This window comes from Hyla sarda, chromosome 7 (genome assembly GCF_029499605.1).
Source record: "Hyla sarda isolate aHylSar1 chromosome 7, aHylSar1.hap1, whole genome shotgun sequence".
In the NCBI taxonomy this organism is placed as follows: domain Eukaryota; kingdom Metazoa; phylum Chordata; class Amphibia; order Anura; family Hylidae; genus Hyla; species Hyla sarda.
This window is the reverse complement of record NC_079195.1, coordinates 28419861-28434635: the sequence shown is the minus strand read 5'-3', so window position 1 is coordinate 28434635 and position 14775 is coordinate 28419861. Positions and strand designations below refer to the sequence as shown.

The window sequence follows — 14775 nt, the reverse complement described above, 5'->3', positions numbered from 1 at the left end:
CTCCCATCATGCACAGCTCCCAGGATGTGACATCATCATTGAGCAGTTAGACAGAAAACTTCAGAAGCTAATAACTATTGGAAGGATTAAGATTTTTTTATAGAAATTATTTACAAATCTGTTGAACTTTCCGGAGCCAGTTGATATATATATATATATATATACATATATATATATATATATATAAGGTTTTGCCTGGAATACCCCTTTAATACCATCTGCCTCATCTACCTACACCGCTACACCCTGTGGTCCTGCCATTCACCGTGGCTCACCCTAATCTATAGTAGTTATACACCTCCCCCTCCAGCTCTACCTGTATACTGCTGCTGCTATCTCTATTGGATCAGGATATATAGTATTCCACATAACAGAGTTCTCACCTCACATTATCTTGAGCGCCCGGCCTTTAACAGTGTTTAATGTTGTTTCCCCTTAATATAACTCAACACACAGCCAATAATGTCTAAACCTTGGCAACAAAAGTGAGTGCATCCCTAAGTGGGATGTCCAAATTGGGCCCAATTAGCAATTTTCCCTCCCAAGTGTCATGTGACATGTTAGTGTTACAAGGTCACAAGTGTTAATGGGAAGCAGGTGTCTTTAATTTGTTGTTATCGCTCTCACACTTTCTAATAATTCTCACTGGAAGTTCAACATGACACCTCATGGCAAAGAATTTGCAGAGGATCTGATAAAAAAAGAATTTTCACTCTACCTAAAGATGACCTAGACTATAAGAAGGTTGCCATACCCTGAATCTGAGCTGCAGCATGGGGGTCAAGAAAATACACTGGTTTCACGGGATAGGTTTCACTCAGAACCGGCTTTACCATGTTCAACCAAAGAAGTTGAGTGCAAGTTCTCAGCGTCAAATACAGATGTTGTCTTTGGGAAATACGTACGAGTGCTGCATGGATTGCTGCAGAGGTTGCATACTACATAATTTTGGTCTGCATGGCTATAGTCCCAGAAGAAGCCTCTCCTAAAGATGATGTAGTTGAAAGCCTGCAAACTGTATGCTGAAGACAAGCAGAGTAAGGACATGGATTACTGGAGCCATATCCTGTGGTCCAATCAGACCAAGATAAACCTATCTATTTATCTATCTATACTGCTCAAAAAAATTAAGGGAACACTAAGATAACACATCCTAGATCTAAATGAATGAACTAATCGTATGAAATACTTTCATCTTTACATAGTTGAATGAGCTGAGAACTAAATCACACAAAAATTATCAATGGAAATCAAATTCATCAACCCATGGAGGTCTGGATATGGAGTCACCCTCAAAATCACAGTGGAAATACACACTACAGGCTGATCCAACTTTATGTATTGTCCTTAATACAAGTCCCAATGAGGCTCAGTAGTGTGTGTGGCCTCCACGTGCCCGTATGACCTCCCTACAACGCCTGGGCATGCTCCTAATGAGGTGGGGGATGGTCTCCTGAGGGATGTCCTCCCAGACCTGGACTAAAGCATCCGCCAACTCCTGGACAGTCTGTGGTGGATGGAGCAAGACATGATGTCCCAGATGTGCTCAAACGGATTCAGGTCTGGGGAACGGCGGGCCAGTCCATAGCATCAATGCCTTCCTCTTGCAGGAACTGCTGACACACTCCAGCCACATGAGGTCTAGCATTGTCTTGCATTAGGAGGAACCCAGGGCCAACTGCACCAGCATATGGTCTCACAAGGGGTCTGAGGATCTCATCTCGGTACCTAATGGCAGTCAGGCTACCACTGGCAAGCACATGGAGGGCTGTGTGGCCCCCAAAGAAATGCTACCCCACACCATTACTGACCCACTGCCAAACCGGTCATGCTGGAGGATGTTGCAGGCAGCAGAACATTATCCACGGCGTCTCCAGACTCTGTGACATCTGTCACATGTGCTCAGTGTGAACCTGCTTTCATCTGTGAAGAGCACAGGGCGCCAGTGGCGAATTTGCCAATCTTGGTGTTCTCTGGCAAATGCCAAACGTCCTGCACGGTGTTGGGCTGTAAGCACAACCCCCACCTGTGGACGTCAGGCCCTCATACCACCCTCATGCAGTCTGTTTCTAACCGTTTGAATGGACACATTTGTGGCCTGCTGGAGGTCATTTTGCAGGGCTCTGGCAGTGCTCCTCCTGCTCCTCCTTGCACAAAGGCGGAGGTAGCGGTCCTACATTTTTGAGCAGGGTACATCCTCTATGGCTGACAACCCTGTTGGAAACCATGGATGATGAGGTTACATGATTATGTCACTGCTAGACATGATGAAGTCATATGTATGACCCATCATGTATGACCAAAACTCAGATTTTGTTACTTTGAATACAGTTGTCTACAAAATACTGCTCCTATATACAAGAATATAACTACTATAATACTGCTCCTATATACAAGAATATAACTACTATAATACTGCTCCCTATATACAAGAATATAAACTACTGTAATACTGCTCCTATATACAAGAATATAACTACTATAATACTGCTCCTATGTACAAGAATATAACTACTATAATACTGCTCCTATATACAAGAATATAACTACTATAATACTGCTCCTATATACAAGAATATAACTACTATAATACTGCTCCCTATATACAAGAATATAAACTACTGTAATAGTGCTCCTATATACAAGAATATAACTACTATAATACTGCTCCTATGTACAAGAATATAACTACTATAATACTGCTCCTATATACAAGAATATAACTACTATAATACTGCTCCTATGTACAAGAATATAACTACTATAATACTGCTCCTATATACAAGAATATAACTACTATAAAACTGCTCCTATATACAAGAATATAAACTACTATAATACTGCTCTTATATACAAGAATGTAACTACTATAATACTGCCTCCTATATACAAGAATATAAACTACTGTAATACTGCTCCTATATACAAGAATATAACTACTATAATACTGCTCCTATATACAAGAATATAACTACTATAATACTGCTCCTATATACAAGAATATAACTACCATAATACTGCTCCTATGTACAAGAATATAAACTACTGTAATACTGCTCCTATATACAAGAATATAACTACTATAATACTGCTCCTATATACAAGAATATAACTACTATAAAACTGCTCCTATATACAAGAATATAAACTACTATAATACTGCTCTTATATACAAGAATATAACTACTATAATACTGCTCCTATATACAAGAATATAACTACTATAATACTGCTCCTATGTACAAGAATATAACTACTATAATACTGCTCTTATATACAAGAATATAACTACTATAATGCTGCCTCCTATATACAAGAATATAACTACTATAGTACTGCCCCCTATATACAAGAATATAACTACTATAATGTGAATTCGGTTAGAAGAAAACAGACATGGTGCACATCTACAATCTTGTATAATGATCTGATTGCTTCTCAGCATAATATCAAAAACTAACAGGTTGTTAGTATAGTACTTTTTGATTAAAAATGTACACTAACAACCTGTTAGTTTTTGATATTATGCTGAGAAGCAATCAGATCATTATACAAGATTGTAGATGTGCACCATGTCTGTTTTTCTACCCGAATTCATAACTACTATAATACTGCTCCTATGTACAAGAATATAACTACTATAATATTACCTCCTATATACAAGAATATAACTATTATAATATTGCCTCCTATGTACAAGAATATAACTACTATAATACTGCTCCTATATACAAGAATATAACTACTATAATACAGCTCCTATGTACGAGAATATAACTATTATAATACTGCTCCTAATTACAAGAATGTAACTACTATAATACTGCTCCTATATACAAGAATATAACTACTAAAATACTGCTTCTATATACAAGAATATAACTACTATAATACTGCTCCTATATACAAGAATATAACTACTATAATACTGTCCCCTATATACAAGAATATAACTACTATACAACCGGTTAGTTTTTGATATTATGCTGAGAAGCAATCAGATCATTATACAAGATTGTAGATGTGCACCATGTCTGTTTTTCTACCCGAATTCATAACTACTATAATACTGCTCCTATGTACAAGAATATAACTACTATAATACTGCTCCTATATACAAGACTATAACTACTATAATACTGCCTCCTATATACAAGAATATAACTACTATAGTACTGCCCCCTATATACAAGAATATAACTACTATAATACTGCTCCTATGTACAAGAATATAACTACTATAATACTACCTCCTATATACAAGAATATAACTATTATAATATTGCCTCCTATGTACGAGAATATAACTATTATAATACTGCTCCTAATTACAAGAATGTAACTACTATAATACTGCTCCTATATACAAAAATATAACTACTATAATACTGCTCCTATATACAAGAATATAACTACTATAATACTGCCCCTATATACAAGAAAATAATTACTATAATACAGCTCCTATATACAAGAATATAACTACTATAATACTGCTCCTATATACAAGAATATAACTACTATAATACTGCTCCTATATACAAGAATATAACTACTATAAGGGAATAGAAGATGACGTGGTGGCACCGCTTACAGATTTAATGCTTGTAATAATAAATTCAACCAAACTTTGGGGGAGGCAGTGAATACCGATGCAATACCAGCGGGTGCAGATTTGTATGTCAGGATGCAGACAATAATACGTGGTAGTAGAAAAATAGACAAATCACACTTACCCTCTGTAGTTGCAAAAGACCTGTACACTGTACAGAGCTCTGCTTGTCCTCAGTGTACAGAGCCCTGCTTGTCCTCAGTGTACAGAGCCCTGCTTGTCCTCAGTGCACAGAGCCCTGCTTGTCCTCAGTCCGTGTACAAAGCCCTGCTTGTCCTCAGTGTACAGAGCCCTGCTTGCCCTCAGTGCACAGAGCAGGGCTCTGTACACTGAGGACAAGAAGGGCTCTACACTGAGGACAAGCAGGGCTCTGTGCACTGAGGACAAGCAGGGCTCTGTGCACTGAGGACAAGCAGGGCTCTGTACACAGACTGAGGACAAGCAGGGCTCTGTACACTGTGGACAAGCAGGGCTCTGTACACTGAGGACAAGCAGAGCTCTGAGCACTGAGGACAAGCATGGCTCTGTACACTGAGGACAAGCAGGGCTCTGTACACTGTGGACAAGCAGGGCTCTGTACACTGTGGACAAGCAGGGCTCTGTACACTGAGGAAAAGAAGGGCTCTACACTGAGGACAAGCGGGGCTCTGTACACTGAGGACAAGCAGGGCTCTGTACAGTGAGGACAAGCAGGGCTCTGTACAGTGAGGACATGCAGGGCTCTGTACAATGAGGACAAGCAAGGCACTGTACACTGAGGACAAGCAGGGCTCTGTACACTTAGGACAAGTGAGGCTCTGTACACTGAGGACAAGCGGGGCACTGTACAATGAGGACCAGCAGGGCTCTGTACACTGAGGACAAGCAGAGTTCTGTACACTGAGAAAAAGCAGGGCTCTGTACACTGAGAAAAAGCAGGGCTCTGTACACTGAGAAAAAGCAGGGCTCTGTACACTGAGGACAAGCAGAGCTCTGTACACTGAGGACTAGCAGAGCTCTGTACACCGAGGACTAGCAGAGCTCTGTACACTGAGGACTAGCAGGACTCTGTACACTGAGGACTAGCAGGACTCTGTACACTGAGGACTAGCAGGACTCTGTACACTGAGGACAAGCAGGGCTCTATGCACTGAGGACAAGCAGGCCTCTGTACATTGAGGACAAGCTGGGCTCTGTACACCGAGGACAAGCAGGCCTCTGTACACCGAGGACAAGAAGGCCTCTGTACACCGAGGACAAGTAGGGCTCTGTACATTGAGGACAAGCAGGGCTCTGTACACTGAGGACCAGCAAGGCTCTGTACACTGAGGCCAAGCAGGGCTCTATACACTTAGGACAAGCGGGGCTCTATGCACTGAGGACAAGCAGGCCTCTGTACATTGAGGACAAGCAGGGCTCTGTACACCGAGGACAAGCATGGCTCTGTGCACTGAGGACAATCGGGGCTCTGTACACTGAGGACAAGCAGGGCTCTGTACACTGAGGACAAGCAGGGCTCTGTACACTGAGGACAAGCAGGGCTCTGTACACTGAGGACAAGCGGGGCTCTGTACACTGAGGATAAGCAGGGCTCTGTACACTGAGGACAAGCGGGGCTCTGTGCAATGAGGACAAGCAAGGCACTGTAAACTGAGGACAAGCAGGGCTCTGTACAATTAGGACAAGCGGGGCTCTGTTCACTGAGGACAAGCGGGGCTCTGTACACTGAGGACAAGCGGGGCTCTGTACACTGAGGACAAGCGGGGATCTGTACAATGAGGACCAGCAGGGCTCTATGCACTGAGGACATGCAGGCCTCTGTACATTGAGGACAAGCAGGGCTCTGTACACCGAGGACAAGCACGGCTCTGTGCACTGAGGACAAGCGGGGCTTTGTACACTGAGGACAAGCAGGGCTCTGTACACTGAGGACAAGCAGGGCTCTGTACACTGAGGACAAGCAGGGCTCTGTACACCGAGGACAAGCAGGGCTCTGTACACTGAGGACAAGCAGGGCTCTGTACACTGAGGACAAGCGGGGCTCTGTGCAGTGAGGACAAGCGGGGCTCTGTACACCGAGGACAAGCGGGTCTCTGTACACCGAGGACAAGCAGGGCTCTGTACACTGAGGACAAGCAGGGCTCTGTGCAGTGATGACAAGCGGGGCTCTGTACACTGAGGACAAGCAGGGCTCTGTGCAGTGAGGACAAGTGGGGCTCTGTACACTGAGGACAAGCAGGGCTCTGTACACTGAGGACAAGCGGGGCTCTGTGCACTGAGGACAAGCGGGGATCTGTACACTGGGGACAAGCGGGGTTCTGTACACTGAGGACAAGCGGGACTCTGTACACTGAGGACAAGCGGGGCTCTGTACACTGAGGACAAGCGGGGCTCTGTACAGTGAGGACAAGCAGGGCTCTGTACAGTGAGGACATGCAGGGCTCTGTGCAATGAGGACAAGCAAGGCACTGTAAACTGAGGACAAGCAGGGCTCTGTACAATTAGGACAAGCGGGGCTCTGTACACTGAGGACAAGCGGGGCTCTGTACAATGAGGACCAGCAGGGCTCTATGCACTGAGGACATGCAGGCCTCTGTACATTGAGGACAAGCAGGGCTCTGTACACCGAGGACAAGCACGGCTCTGTGCACTGAGGACAAGCGGGGCTTTGTACACTGAGGACAAGCAGGGCTCTGTACACTGAGGACAAGCAGGGCTCTGTACACCGAGGACAAGAAGGGCTCTGTACACTGAGGACAAGCAGGGCTCTGTATACTGAGGACAGGCACTCTGTGCAGTGAGGTTCTGTGATAGGCTCCTTGCTCACACATCAGGATGATTGACAAGACATGAGGCTGCACAGAGCCCCGCTTGCCCCGCCATCACTTCTTGTATTTTGTCTCTGTACAGACACACAGGCAATAGCTGCAAGGACAAAACTATGCACATATTTTAACCAATGTCTATTACAAATATACATATAACGGTATTGTCAGCATTATATAAAAGGTGCCCATGTAAAATATTTGATCCCCCCCCTGGCTGTCTGCTGTCCCACTGTTTAGGGGTCTGTCCGTCCCATCTATAAGACTTTGGAAATTTATATTACGTTTCCAATTTTATATAATTTCCTCAGTCGTGGAGTTTGTTGCCCCCATCGCTATGTTATTTCTTCCCCACCTGTATAAGATCGTACTATCCTGCTTGTTCCACAATAACATTTTGTTGGTCACACTATATATCCGCCATCTTTGCCCCTGATCGCTTTCCTGCCCCACAGGAAATGTCTTACCTGTTTTGGCGCATAGCTCCCCTATCTTTCATTGCTTACCTGACTATATCTGCTTGCCTGCCTAAATAAACACATCCTCCTCTGCCATATAACCAGGGTCTGCTTGTCTTCCCTATTGCTTTCCCCACATTACTAACATTTACCTGCCCAGCATTCATACTCCTGTTTACTTGCCTGCTTACATTGCCACCTGCTTACATTACCACCTGCCTGCCTACATTACCACCTGCCTGCCTACATTACCACCTGCCTGCTTACATTACCTCCTGCCTGCTTACATTACCACCTGCCTGCTTACATTACCACCTGCCTGCTTACATTACCACCTGCCTGCTTACATTACCACCTGCCTGCTTGCATTACCACCTGCCTGCTTACATTTCCACCTGCCTGCTTACATTACCACCTGCCTCCTTACATTACCATCTGCCTGCTTACATTACTACCTGCCTGCTTACATTACTACCTGTCTGCTTAAATTACCACCTTCCTGCTTACATTACCACCTGCCTGCTTACATTACCACCTGCCTGCTTACATTTCCACCTGCCTGCTTACATTACCACCTGCCTCCTTACATTACCATCTGCCTGCTTACATTACTACCTGCCTGCTTACATTACTACCTGTCTGCTTAAATTACCACCTTCCTGCTTACATTACCTCCTGCCTGCTTACATTACCACATGCCTGCTTACATTACCACCTGCCTGCTTACATTACCACCTACCTGCTTACATTACTACCTGCCTGCTTACACTACCACCTGCCTGCTTACATTACCACCTGCCTGCTTACATTACCAACACCTCCTTTTCTTCTGATCTTGCTATAAAAACAACTTATCTGCCCACCATAATACACCAGTAGCTGTCTACCGACCATACATAACCAGCACCTGTCAGACCACCCTACATACCAGTAACATGTAGCTTGCTTGCCTGCTCCCATGCCCACCCCAGAATTGCTTGCCTGCCATATCAAACCAAGACCCAGTTATACAGCCTATCCTGTCTAAACAGGAGCTGCCTGCCAACCTGTCCTGATACACATGTAACAACTGCTTTCTTGTCCTCTCCAATGCCTACACCACAATACGTACATTGCTTGCCCAACTCATCAAACCGAAACCCTGTTCCTCTACACCTGCAGCAACTCCCCTGCCTGCCCCACTATACCAGTAACTGCTTGTTTGCCAGCTCCTATGCCTATCCCACAATACCAGCATTGCTTGCCGGCCTGCCTTATCAAACCAAGTTCAGTTATCCAGGCTTTCCTGCCTAACCAAGACCTGCCTGACAACCTGTCCCTCCATACATGCAACAACTCCCCTGATTGTCCCACTTTACCAACAACTGCTTCTTTGCCTGCTCCCATGCCAACCCCACTATACAAGCAACTTCTTGCCTGTCTAACTATCCTGATACAAATTCTACAACTCCCCCTCCCTGTCCCACTATACCAACAACTGCTTGCCTGACTACCACACAGTACCAGCATTGCTTGCCTACCTGCCTCATCAATCCAAGACACAGTTATCCAGCCTATCTCGCATAATCAGGGCATGTCTGCCCACCTACAAATGCAAAAACACCCTTGCCTGCCCCACTATACCAATAACTGCTTGCCTGCCTACCCATCCTGCTACACATACAACAATTCCCCTGCCTGCCCCACTATACCAATAACTGCTTGCCTGCCTACCCATCCTGCTACACATACAACAATTCCCCTGCCTGCCCCACTATACCAACAACTGCTTGCCTGCTACCAATCCTGAAACACATACAACTCCCCTGCCTGCCCCACTATACCAACAACTGCTTGCCTGCTGCCAATCCTGATACACATACAACTCCTCTGCCTTCCCCACTATACCAACAACTGCTTGCCTGCCTACCCATCCTGCTACATATACAACAATTCCCCTGCCTGCCCCACTATATCAACAACTGCTTGCCTGCCTACCCATCCTGAAACACATACAACTCCCCTGCCTGCCCCACTATACCAACAACTGCTTGCCTCCTACCAATCCTGAAACACATACAACTCCCCTGCCTGCCCCACTATACCAACAACTGCTTGCCTGCTACCAATCCTGAAACACATACAACTCCCCTGCCTGCCCCACTATACCAACAACTGCTTGCCTGCCTACCCATCCTGCTGCACATACAACAATTCCCCTGCCTGCTCCACTATACCAACAACTGCTTGCCTGCTTACCCCAAATTACCAACACTTTAATGCCCACCATATAAGCATATTATCTGTCTCACAATGCCCGACCACCGTCGCCCGCTTTTAAGGCTTGCCCCCATAGGTCGATGCTGTACTGTCAGCCCTGCTCTGTATTCTTATTGTCTGGCAGTGCCACCCCATCTGCGCCCACCATCACATTGGCAGCACATTTATGTCTGCCTGTGCCAGACTGTATATACGCTTGTGTTCACTGCCCGTTTACCCATCAGTGTCAGACACATCACATGCCCACCCCCACCCCTTCCCTGTCAGTCGTCCTTCTACCTGTAGTGCTATCTGTCTGAGTGCTGTCACTGAGTGCGGATGTCTGAGTGCTGTCACTGAGTGCGGCTGCCTGAGTGCTGTCACTGAGTGCGGCTGTCTGAGTGCTGTCACTGAGTGCGGATGTCTGAGTGCGGCTGTCTGAGTGCTGTCACTGAGCGCGGCTGTCTGACTGCTGTCACTGAGTGCGGCTGTCTGAGTGCTGTCACTGAGTGCGGATGTCTGAGTGCTGTCACTGAGTGCGGATGTCTGAGTGCTGTCACTGAGTGCGGCTGCCTGAGTGCTGTCACTGAGTGCGGCTGTCTGAGTGCTGTCACTGAGTGCGGATGTCTGAGTGCGGCTGTCTGAGTGCTGTCACTGAGCGCGGCTGTCTGACTGCTGTCACTGAGTGCGGCTGTCTGAGTGCTGTCACTGAGTGCGGATGTCTGACTGCTGTCACTGAGTGCGGCTGTCTGAGTGCTGTCACTGAGTGCGGCTGTCAGAGTGCGGCTGTCTGAGTGCTGTCACTGAGTGTGGATGTCTGAGTGCTGTCACTGAGTGCGGATGTCTGAGTGCTGTCACTGAGTGCGGATGTCTGAGTGCTGTCACTGAGTGCGGATGTCTGAGTGCGGATGTCTGAGTGCTGTCACTGAGTGCTGTCACTGAGTGCGGCTGTCTGAGTGCTGTCACTGAGTGCGGCTGTCTGAGTGCTGTCACTGAGTGCGGATGTCTGAGTGCTGTCACTGAGTGCGGCTGCCTGAGTGCTGTCACTGAGTGCGGCTGTCTGAGTGCTGTCACTGAGTGCGGATGTCTGAGTGCGGCTGTCTGAGTGCTGTCACTGAGCGCGGCTGTCTGACTGCTGTCACTGAGTGCGGCTGTCTGAGTGCGGATGTCTGAGTGCTGTCACTGAGTGCGGCTGTCTGAGTGCTGTCACTGAGTGCGGCTGTCAGAGTGCGGATGTCTGAGTGCTGTCACTGAGTGCGGCTGTCTGAGTGCTGTCACTGAGTGCGGATGTCTGAGTGCTGTCACTGAGTGCGGCTGCCTGAGTGCTGTCACTGAGTGCGGCTGTCTGAGTGCTGTCACTGAGTGCGGATGTCTGAGTGCGGCTGTCTGAGTGCTGTCACTGAGCGCGGCTGTCTGACTGCTGTCACTGAGTGCGGCTGTCTGAGTGCTGTCACTGAGTGCGGATGTCTGAGTGCTGTCACTGAGTGCGGCTGTCTGAGTGCTGTCACTGAGTGCAGCTGTCAGAGTGCGGCTGTCTGAGTGCTGTCACTGAGTGCGGATGTCTGAGTGCTGTCACTGAGTGCGGATGTCTGAGGGCTGTCACTGAGTGCGGATGTCTGAGTGCTGTCACTGAGTGCGGATGTCTGAGTGCGGATGTCTGAGTGCTGTCACTGAGTGCTGTCACTGAGTGCGGCTGTCTGAGTGCTGTCACTGAGTGCGGCTGTCTGAGTGCTGTCACTGAGTGCGGATGTCTGAGTGCTGTCACTGAGTGCGGCTGTCTGAGTGCTGTCACTGAGTGCGGCTGTCTGACTGCTGTCACTGAGTGCGGCTGTCTGAGTGCTGTCACTGAGTGCGGATGTCTGAGTGCTGTCACTGAGTGCGGCTGTCTGAGTGCTGTCACTGAGTGCAGCTGTCAGAGTGCGGCTGTCTGAGTGCTGTCACTGAGTGCGGATGTCTGAGTGCTGTCACTGAGTGCGGATGTCTGAGGGCTGTCACTGAGTGCGGATGTCTGAGTGCTGTCACTGAGTGCGGATGTCTGAGTGCGGATGTCTGAGTGCTGTCACTGAGTGCTGTCACTGAGTGCGGCTGTCTGAGTGCTGTCACTGAGTGCGGCTGTCTGAGTGCTGTCACTGAGTGCGGATGTCTGAGTGCTGTCACTGAGTGCGGCTGTCTGAGTGCTGTCACTGAGTGCGGCTGTCTGAGTGCTGTCACTGAGTGCGGCTGTCTGAGTGCTGTCACTGAGTGCGGATGTCTGAGTGCTGTCACTGAGTGCGGCTGACTGTGTGCGGCTGTCTGAGTGCTGTCACTGAGTGCGGCTGTCTGAGTGCTGTCACTGAGTGCGGCTGTCTGAGTGCTGTCACTGAGTGCGGCTGACTGTGTGCGGCTGTCTGAGTGCTGTCACTGAGTGCGGCTGTCTGAGTGCTGTCACTGAGTGCGGCTGTCTGAGTGCGGATGTCTGAGTGCGGATGTCTGAGTGCTGTCACTGAGTGCGGCTGACTGTGTGCGGCTGTCTGAGTGCTGTCACTGAGTGCGGCTGTCTGAGTGCTGTCACTGAGTGCGGCTGTCTGAGTGCTGTCACTGAGTGCGGCTGTCTGAGTGCGGCTGTCTGAGTGCGGATGTCTGAGTGCTGTCACTGAGTGCGGCTGACTGTGTGCGGCTGTCTGAGTGCTGTCACTGAGTGCGGCTGTCTGAGTGCTGTCACTGAGTGCGGCTGTCTGAGTGCTGTCACTGAGTGCGGCTGTCTGAGTGCGGATGTCTGAGTGCGGATGTCTGAGTGCTGTCACTGAGTGCGGCTGTCTGAGTGCTGTCACTGAGTGCGGCTGTCTGAGTGCTGTCACTGAGTGCGGCTGTCTGAGTGCTGTCACTGAGTGCGGCTGTCTGAGTGCTGTCACTGAGTGCGGCTGTCTGAGTGCGGATGTCTGAGTGCGGATGTCTGAGTGCTGTCACTGAGTGCGGCTGTCTGAGTGCTGTCACTGAGTGCGGCTGTCTGAGTGCTGTCACTGAGTGCGGCTGTCTGAGTGCTGTCACTGAGTGCGGCTGTCAGTGCTCACATGTTGACACATGCGTGTGTGTGTTTGTAGCTGTCACTGCGCGGCGTGTTACCTGCCCCGGCGTGTTGATATATGAACGTGTGTCTATAATTATCCGCATGTGAACACATCTGTCTGTATCTGTCACTTCTGTCTCCTCGGCTGTCTCTGTCTCTGTCTCTGTCTCTGTCTCTCCCCTTTTCGCTTCCTCCTCACCCTGTTGTCTCTGACACTTTGCGCCTCCTCTCTTGGTCTCTTCTTTGGGGGGTCGCCCCCTCTCCTCTGCACAGGCTGGGGAGGGGGGAGAGGCAGATTTCGGATGGAGGGGGTCGGGGGATCCAGACAGATAGAGGAGGACTTTCTGCTTCCTGCAGGGTTGGGTTTTCTTCCGGGCCATAAGTCTGAAAAAGGAGGGGAGGACGAGAGAGACAGGGAAGGAGGGAGGGAGAGGAGGAGGAGGGGAGAGAGCAGGAAGAAAGCCAAGGAGACCGCCGCCATACATGCTGGAGGGGGCTGAGGGGGCCGCCATAACTATTCAGAGAGTGCACGCAATAATAATAATAATCCTGATAATATTAATAATAATCCTGATAATAATAATAATCCTGATAATATTAATAATCCTGATAATAATAATAATAATCCTGATAATTATAATAATCCTGATAATAATATGAATAATCCTGATAATAATAATATTAATAATCCTGATAATAATAATAATCCTGATAATAATAATATTAATAGTAATCCAGATAATTATAATAATAATAATCCTGATAATAATATTAATAATCCTGATAATAATAATAATTCTGATAATAATAATATTAATAGTAATCCAGATAATTATAATAATAATAATCCTGATAATAATAATAATCCTGATAATAATATTAATAATAATCCTGATAATAATATTAATAATCCTGATAATAATAATATTAATAATCCTGATAATAATAATAATCCTGATAATAATAATAATCCTGATAATAATATTAATAATCCTGAAAATAATAATAATTCTGATAATAATAATATTAATAGTAATCCAGATAATTATAATAATAATAATCCTGATAATAATATTAATAATCCTGATAATAATTCTGATAATAATAATATTAATAGTAATCCAGATAATTATAATAATAATAATAATCCTGATAATAATAATAATCCTGATAATAATATTAATAATAATCCTGGTAATAATAATAATCCTGATAATAATATTAATAATAATAATCCTGATAATAATAATAATTCTGATAATAATAATTCTGATAATAATAATATTAATAGTAATCCAGATAATTATAATAATAATCCTGATAATAATAATAATCCTTATAATAATAATAATCCTGATAAAAATAATGGTTATAATAATATTAAAAATAATCCAGATAATGATAATTATAATGGTTATAATAATAATCCTGATAAAAATAATGGTTATAATAATAATATTAATAATAATAATAAAATAATAATAATAATAATGAAAATAAAAATAATGGTATTAATAATTATGATGATGAGGATAATAATAGAATAATAAATAATGATGATGATAATTTAAATCATGATAATAATTCAAATGATGATAGTGATAATTATAATCATCA

General features: G+C 45.6%; 1 protein-coding gene across 3 annotated transcripts in view; it reads right to left on the bottom strand.

Moving 5' to 3' along the window:
* Nucleotides 1-13498, bottom strand: part of FOXJ2 (forkhead box J2) — a 50087-nt gene extending 36589 nt beyond the window's left edge. For 2 of the 3 annotated variants that reach the window (XM_056529081.1, XM_056529080.1), the window contains exon 1: nt 13358-13490. The gene's annotated coding sequence lies outside the window, so the exon portion shown is untranslated. Of the gene's footprint in view, nt 1-13357 lie in introns of all 3 variants that reach the window. The other variant, XM_056529082.1, reaches the window with a different exon arrangement.
* Between the last annotated feature and the right edge of the window lie 1277 nt (nt 13499-14775).